Below are 9,106 nucleotides of genomic sequence, written 5' to 3'. Positions count from 1 at the left end.
CCATTTGTATTCTTCTCAATGTCAAAATCTTTGATAAGTAATTAGATCCCAAGGAAGTTGAAAGCAGGATTGCAGGACAATAGAGTCACATACCTGACTGTGTCAGTAATAGATTGCCCAGGTTCTACTTCACTCCAAGGTATGTACCAATGCCCTGGATTCTGGCTAAAATGTACTCTCTGTTTCTCTAGGTTAGGTATGGAGCCCAGGATTCTCTTACCCAAATAGCTCCTAAGCGAAGCTGATGCTGGTCTGTGTGTCACACATTGAGAAGCAAGGTGCTAAATGATACCAATAGTTTCCCATATACTAGATTCCTAGGTCATGAAAAAGAGAAATTCAATTATAGACTCCAGTAGATTTCCTGTTACACAGTAGGAACTCAATATATTTGGGGTGACTTTGCTATCTTTGGAAAAGTATGGGGAAAAAGAAACCTCACAAAACAGGTCTTAGCCCTGTAGTCATATTTAATGAGAGCTAGGCAATTATCTATATATGTTTGGTAGTTTTAAAATTTCATTTATGTAAATAATGCTAATAAGAAGTGTTATTTTAATAACTGAGTTTCTCAAGTATTTCTGGAGAAGATTAATTTGCACAGTTACAAATTAGCTCATAGATTCTTTTTGGGGGGATATGTATTTTGGAAGGAGTTTCCTTTAGATTTTTCTTTATGATGGATTTCCTGTTCTCAGGTTGTTTTTGTTGAAGCATCATTGTTATGGGTTTGGTTATGAAGTGTCCCCCAAAACTCCTGTTAATGCAAAAATATGCAGAGGTGAAATTATTTGATTATGAGAGCTGTGACCTGATCAGTCCTTCCTAGTTTGAATAGACTGACTGGGTAGTAACTGTAGGCAGGTGGGCATGGCTAGATGAGGTGGGTCACTGGCCTTGGAAGGGTTTATCTTTCTGATGCCCCTTTCCTCTTCTCTCTGTTTCTGTGGCTGCCAAGAATGAAGCAGCACTCCTCCAACACCCTTCTACCATGATGTTCTGCCTCCCCTTGGGTCCACATTATATTTACTTACCTTTACCTAGTCAAAGTCAGTTCTTTGTTTTCATGTATAAAATACATCCTGCTTCAAGTATGCTTTCTTGTTTATATAAAAGTGGGATTAATTAAGTCCACCTATTTCATATCACAGAAAAATAAATGACACAATTATAAAGCAATAAATGTTTACTTATTTTAAGGGTGACAGCATAAATTTCAAGAAATTTAAAGGAGATTTCTTCCTATTAATCAGGGACTGGCAGATTACGTGGATCAAATAAAGCCTGCCACTTTTTTTTGTAAATAAAGCTTTATTGAGATATAGATATACCCTGTCATTGATATATAGGCTACGCCTGTTTTCAGTCTACCATGGTGGAATTGAGCAGTTGTGATAGAAACCATATGACTTACTTACTTACTGTCTGACATTTGCCAAAAATGTTTACCTATCCTTGCTGTACAATTAGAGATTATGTTCTTCCTAATACATGAATTTTGAAAGTCATCAGGAGCTAGCATCATAAACTATACCTGGTAAATTTAGAATTACACTGTAGAATGTTGCAAATTTCCCTGGTTTCATTCTGGAAGATGCAGTGGCAACACAGCTTAAAAATCAGTATAGTTTGTTAGAGAAGGAGGATTTTCTCTTCATTGTTTTTATTTACAATCTAATTTTTATTTTGTTAATCATGACTACAAAAAAATGACTGCTTGTGTTTAAAGCAGTTTCTTTGTTCTTTCTATATAGGCAAGAAAATGGGGATATTTTGTGAATCTTCATATTAATGATTTGAAAAATTTTACCACAATTTTAAGAAAACCATTTTCCAGGTTATTTTTTTCTATTTATAACATAATCACTGCCATTTGTTGCTCAGTTTAGTTGTTCTTTCTTGCTCTTTGTACATATTTGCACATGTCCATCTGATATTTACTATGCACTAATGGGGGTAATGTATAGTAGAGAAGTGCATATGTTATTATAAAATATTTCTATTTACTTAATACAAATGTACAAATTGAATTCATTTCAGTAGACTCAGGAGTTTAGTGCCTTTAAGTGAGAGCTAGTACCTTTTTTTATGTCTGCAAAATCCCAGCTCAACATTATTTTTTTTATCTATAAGAATCAGTTGGACAGGGGTTGTGTTGTGGGTCAGTGGTAGAGTGCTTGCCTAACCTGTGTGAGGCATGAGGTTCAATCCTCAGCACCATAAAAGATAAACAAATTTTTTAAAAAAGTCAGTTTGGCATCACGAAACTGGTTCAACAGTGATGTGGGATTATTTGTTTTTTCAGTCTTTAAAATATGAGGGTAATTGGAATGTAGTGCTTTCTTTTGAGTCATGCTATTTAGTTAGATGAAGAATGAAAATTGTCCAAAGCATATTGTTCCATTAATTCCCTTGTTTACTGTAATATCAACATGCATGTAAAGGATGATATTCAAGTGAGAAAAAACAAAACTTCGTAGTTAGTCTGTAAATCATCACAGATTGACATAGTGAGATCTGCTCTAATTATGTAGCTGCTACAGTAGCATGGGGACTTGTTTTCAATAAACTGCATCATCTCTGCAGCCTGCCTTTCTACTTACCCTCACAAAGACTTTGAGTACAACTCCTCCTCAAGGAAGCCAGTGTTTCTTCCAGGGAGACCAGGACAAAGTTATTTACATTTTTGGTAAAATAACAGAGAACCAGTAATTTCTTCAAGAACAGAACCCTGGGAAATACATGGAAAAAAACCCAACCAACCAAAAGACTTTTTCTTAACCTTTTGGCACAGAGTATTCAGAGACAATTAGAGAATCTGTGGGGGTAAGGAGCATGAGCAGTTACAAGTGTTTGGTATTTGCTGTTTGCATCTAAGTCTGTTAGGATTGATTGTGGTTGCTTCAGGTAAAAATTCCCAAATTTCAGGAATTAAAACAAGGAAGAAACTTGTTTCTTTCTCTTACAAGAAATGTATATGAGCCAGGTGGGATGGCACACACCTATAATCTCAGGAATTTGAGAGGATGAGGTCAGATCTCAAGTTGAAGACCAGCCTGGTAATGAAACCCTGTTCCAAAACAAACAAACAAACAAACAAAAAGGGATGTAACAGTGGTAGAATGCCACTGGGTTTATTCATAGCACTGACAAATAAATGAATAAATAAATTAGCAAAATCTATGTGATCTGGGGTGGTTTGTGGCTGGGACACCCAATGACTTTCATCTTTCTGCTCTTCTAGTCTTTCTCCTTGTTTCTGTTTTCAATGTCATCTCATGGTTGGCTGAAGCCAACAAGAAAGAGGAAATGTCTGTGGACAAGGAACATTACTACTCCAAATTATGGTGGAGTCCTACTACTAATGGACACTAGGAGACTGTAACCTGGATGGCAACTAGAAATCTGTTAACAGCCTCTTTGCTGTCCTTTGCAGAGGGGCTTTTCTCTACCTCTTCTGTATATTTTAAAGAATTAAATGAATCATTTTAGCTAATGATAGAGAGAGTTGGCTCTTTTTTCCCTAAAGTAGGATAACAGCAATGAAATGAGAGAATGCTAATCTGAAGAGAAATTCTAAACTGAAACAAAGTCATGTCAATGTTTATTAACATCCTTGGAAAAATGTTAGTAGATATTTATCCATATTTTATAGGTGTTACCGCAGTACTAGTGGTGATTGAAATCTTTGCATCAGAAGGGAAGGTACAGAAATGTACAGTTTAATTTCAAAGTAACCTGGGAGAAGGCAAAAAAGGCAAAAAGGTGTTTTTTTTTCTTCTTTTTAAATGTGAATCCATTCATAGTGTTCAAAAGCATGAAAATGAAACAAAGAATTCTTTAGACTCTGTTGCCTATAACTGTAGATATGACTGGAGGCCCAAAGTTTGGTGGTTTAATTTGAAGCAAGAAACAGAGCTGTGCTGACATTTATTTTTGTAGAACAGGGAAGATACATATCTGGAAAATATACTGACTCATGAAGATTGTTTTGATACTTGTGTATCTCCATCTCTATGTGTGAGAGTTCCAAGACAGCAAGGAGGGAAGTAGGATGAGGTAGAGCTACCTGATCAACCCTGAGGCACTGTGTCTGCAGTCCTCCCTTCCCAACACCAGTGTTTTCTGAAAATCCAGTTTCTGCAGTGAGTACCTCTCCTTAAACATTTTTGCATCTGAGCTTCCAAATTTTCTTTTCAAAATTGTGTTTAAGGCAATCATCCAGATTTCAATGAAAGCATTTGCTTTAAGTGAAGGGTAAAGTAGAACTCTAATGAATACAAGGTCATTTTTCTTATTCTTCAAGAAGAAAAAAAAAAAACCCACCATTTTTGTGAGGAAACCAATTTGAGAGCTTTATTTCTTTTGTGTGACAGAATTTAGGGAAATACATTGGGCTGTTAAGAAAGGGTTCAAATAAGAGGCTCCAGGCAAGAAGGGTATGGCTGTCTTCCACGTGCCAGTGATAATTTTAAGTTGTCTTCTTTTGAGGCTCTGCCTGTTTCCATGTGTCACTGGATAACAAACTTCACTGAGTCAGAACTTGGCCACTTCACAGGGTGCATTTTCTTGTTTATCATCTAAGAAGTGTAAACCTTATCTCTTTTATTAATATGAAATGAAATGATAATCACGATGTTGATGACATTTAATTCTTGGCTCCAAGAGTCTACAAACGTGGTTCTTATTTACAGAATCATCCTGGGTAGGTGCAGAATCTCTGCCTTCTTCAACACGTGGCTCCCAAGGTCACTGTGAAGATCATCTCCATTCCAGCAAGCCAGGCAGCAAAAGAGTGGGCAGCTGCACACACGGAAGGTTTTATGTGCCAAAGATAATTTATTGTAACCCAGATGTATCTGGTTCTGGGTAGTTTTTCTTTATATATCACCTATATTTAAAAAAATATAAAAGAACCTGTGCTTAAATGCAATCAAAACTCATTTATTCATCATGGAGAAAAGCCTTTCAATTCTAGAAGGTTAGAGAAGAAAATGGATATGATTAAAGTTTACAGAATCAATGGAGGCAAAAAAGAAGTTGACTAAATCACAGATCACAGAAATAAAAGGTGCTATCTTTGAACACTGAAAGCTTTATTTTAGGGCACATATAGGTAATAGAGTATAATTTTAGAATAATTATAAATGTTAATTTCTATTGATTAACACTAACTATGTGTCAGTGACTTACATACATGATTTTATTTGATCTTTATAATCACTCTTCAAGCTAACTTAGTATGGTGATTAAATTTGCAGACTAGAGGGTTGAACTGCCTGGCTTTCACTTCTGGTTCTTTCATTTACTAGCTTGAAAAATTTGGTGCAACCATTTAACACTTATTTTACTCAGTTTCAGGTATAAAATAAAGATCGATGACAGTAACCAAGTTCATAGCATTATTGTGAGGACTAATGAAGTAAGAGTAAAAATTCTTTAAACAGTGCCAAGTTCAAAATAAGCTTTCTTCCTCATCATCATTATTTCCTAATTTACCTATATCAGCATACTGTATTCCAGAAGTGGTAAAAGACTTCCCCAAGGCCACATAGCTAGTTACAGATAGAACTAGCTATTGGAAAGTACATCAATTCAGATCAAATCACCTGTCCTTCCCAGGGTGGCAGATCTGGAGTAAGTTATGAACTGATAAGACAGTTGTGGGATATATACCACAATCTAATTTCTAGGGGAATTAGAAATATTTATATTTTATTATAGTAAAATCAGGGAGAAATTATCCAGATCTTATAAGGGACAACCATGATTGCTAAGTGTGAAGGTCATAAATTCATACTTTCTAGGTTTCAATTTCAGTTCCACCTTGTATAACCTTGATATTAATTCACTTCTCCAAGCCTCGGCCTTATAATCAGTAAAATAAGGAGTAATAATTTCATCCACCAGATAAGCTGAGAGTAAACCTGAGATATAACTGATAAAGATATCTATTATTTTACTTATCAGGAAGTCTAGAGATCCTTCAAAGAGTTAGGGATGTTAGGAAGGAATAAGGCTATTTGCATTTTTCTACTCAACTGTGCTCTTAATATAAGGAGAGAGGAAGAAGGGGGTGGAGAGAAAGAGAGCAACAGAGAGACAGAGAGACACCCCACACACACATTGGTCAGATCTGGATCCCATATGTACCTTCTACACCAGTGAAAAGCAAAGGAGAATGGAATTACTTTAATTGGTTTAGACCAATCAAGTTCATTTCCTGGGCAGAGGAAGGGACCACCTTCCTAAGAAATACTGACTAAACAAAATCAGGGCATGCTTCTAAGAAAAAGTGGTGAAGAAGGCTGATGAATAGTAAGGGTTACACTGCTGAATGTCTGGGAAGTGCTTAACTTAGTGCTCTGACCTCTGGTCAATAGAGGCTAACTTTGCCAACTCCCAGAGGCTGACATTCCCAAAGGCAATTCTGTGCTCTCACAAAACACAGACCTTCTTATTGTTTCAATAAAGAAAAACAGAACAAAGCACTGAACTGGATGGATCATAAGCCCGATTCACACGATTTTGAATTGTCTTGCAGGTTCCTTTGCATGGCAAAAAATCCCCACACTTAAAACAAAAGAAACAAGCAAATAAACAAACAAAATATTTCTACATAGTATCCTTAAAAAAGGTGTACAAAACTAGGGAGTTGAATCAAACTGCCTCAAGTGTCATCCGATTTTGAAGGGATTTATTCTGTACTCTTCCTGTATCAAGCTGCATCATTTCCATCATTTTGCTGAAAAAAAAAAATACAGAAACAAAACCCCCAGGGGCCCAAGTTTGTTTTGAAGCCAATCTCTATGCAGAATATTACAGCTTTACCCTTCTTTTTATATTCACATTCCCAGCAACAGCTGGGAGGGATAAAGAATGCCTGATGAAATACTCAACCATCCATTCCCATGATAATGGTGCATAACAAATGACCCCCAGTTCTGCTGTTCAAAGAAGAACATTTATTGTCATGCTCAGGGGTCTGCAGGTTGGATAGGTTCTGGCAGATCTGGGGTAAATTCTGCTGGGCTTAACTCCAAACTGCAAATTAGGTTTAGGTCTGCTGACACATATGTCTCCTTGGTTCAGAGGCTCCCTGAGACATGGTTGCTTATCTCCTGCCAGTGAACAGAAACCTAAGAGAGCAAACCCCACCTCAGAAGCATATTTCAAGCCTTTGCTCATATCACACCTTCAAACATCCCATTCATCCAAGCAAGTCACATTGTCCAACAACAGTGGGGTAGTTAGATACACAGCACGACTTACTGAAATCTAAAAGTTCACAAGCGAAATGTAAACATATAGGGAGGGGCACAGAGTAAAGAACAGAGATGCAAGGAACCTATCTACCTCCTAATTTAGCTCAGAGCCCATTTATGACCTTCCAAATTCTTCCTTTAGTGGGCCCATCTTTGATCTGTCTTGACTTCCTAAGCCATTCTGATAGGTGAAAATATATTTCCCCAGTAATCTTTCCAGTGGATTACAAAGTAATTGAAGGGAAAAAGAAAAGGAAAGGAATGAAAAAGAAAGGATAGAAACAGAGCAAAACAATCTGGTAGAATCAGTTGTAAGGACAATTGAGAAAGCACAGAGCCCTGGAAGCAGGGTTTTGTCTCAGTCTTTTAATTAAAGGTAATCAACATAAGAACTTGACAGTGCCTTCTGAGAGGCAACTAGCAGGTCAACGTCACATTTTAGAAGGACTACGTATGACAGATTCAGGTTATAGTCTAGAGATGCATGATCAGAATGAAACAGGTTTTTAATGAAATTCTTGGTGGCAAGTGGCTTCCAAGGTCAAGAGAAGACCTCCCAAAGACATGGAATCATGGGTCTTGTTCACCAGGTTGCCCACGGTGATTGAAATAGTGCCAAGCATGTAGGTGGTGATCATTATATTTTTTGAATATATTGCAAAATTATACAGCAAATTCCCCTATTGGATTGTTGATAATCTTTTGATTGAGTTTATAAACCTTGTCTTATAGAGACCCAGGAGGTAGAGAACAGTCTGTTTTCTCCCTTTATTTAAAATAAAATGTAATTTAACTATAAATTCAGTCATTTTATGAATTCAGTTTTATGAGCTTTGACAAATTTAAACACACATGATATAGAATATTTCTGTCACCCTCAAAAGTTCCCTGGTCAATATTTGAGAAAGCTCTCTCTCAGTATAGACTAGCTCTTCTATTCAAGAATACCTATAAAGGGAATCATGTAGCATGTGATCTACTGTGTCTGACTTCTTCTACTAAATTTTAAGTTTATAGGATTCACTCATGGCATTGAATGTTCATTCCTTTTTATTGTGGAATAGCATTCCATTATTTGGACATACCAAATTTGTGTATCTATTCACTAATTGATTGGCATTCTCAGCTTCCAGTTGAGGGTATTATGAAAAACGTTATTAACTTACTGTACAAGTCTGTTTTCATTTCTCTTGGACAAAAATCTAGGAGTAGAATTTTTTGAAGTATGATAAATAAACGTTTAACTTCACAAGAAACTGTTCTCCAAAGTGTCTTTACCAGTTTATATTCCCTCCAGCAATGGATTAGAGTTCCAATTGCTCCGCAGTCCTCTCCAACGCTTGGTATAATTAGGCTTTAAACTTTTATCCATGCTTTTCTCCTGTACCTTCCTGGATCTATGTTCCTAAATAAGCCAAGTATCTATTAATAAAATCTCTCTCTCTCTCTCTCTCTCATTCTCTCTCTCTCTCTCTCTCTCTCACACACACACACACACACACACACACACACAAACACACACCTACAGAAGAATATGAGGGGGACCTCCTGTCTCCCTTGGGAATGAAATCTTGGCTTTCCTAAAGATCGACTTTTAAATCTCAAAATCACAACTTAACCGTTCGCTGGACTTCAAGACCGACACTTGCCAATTTCCTTAAGAAGCAGCAAGGTTTCTTCAAAGAACTCTCACTTCAAACCTCTCAACTGCTTTCTTATGTTAATAAATAATAATTCCCTTTTTTAAAAAGCTGGAGAGCTCCTGCTGGAACGGCAAGCTATGGGTTGCCTCTATCTTCCCTCCCAACACCTTCCCTTTCTCCCCGCGTTCCTGCCCAAGT

Source organism: Callospermophilus lateralis, chromosome 3 (assembly GCF_048772815.1).
Source record: "Callospermophilus lateralis isolate mCalLat2 chromosome 3, mCalLat2.hap1, whole genome shotgun sequence".
Taxonomy (NCBI): Eukaryota; Metazoa; Chordata; class Mammalia; order Rodentia; family Sciuridae; genus Callospermophilus; species Callospermophilus lateralis.
The sequence above is the reverse complement of the archived record's forward strand: the minus strand, read 5'-3'. Positions refer to the sequence as shown.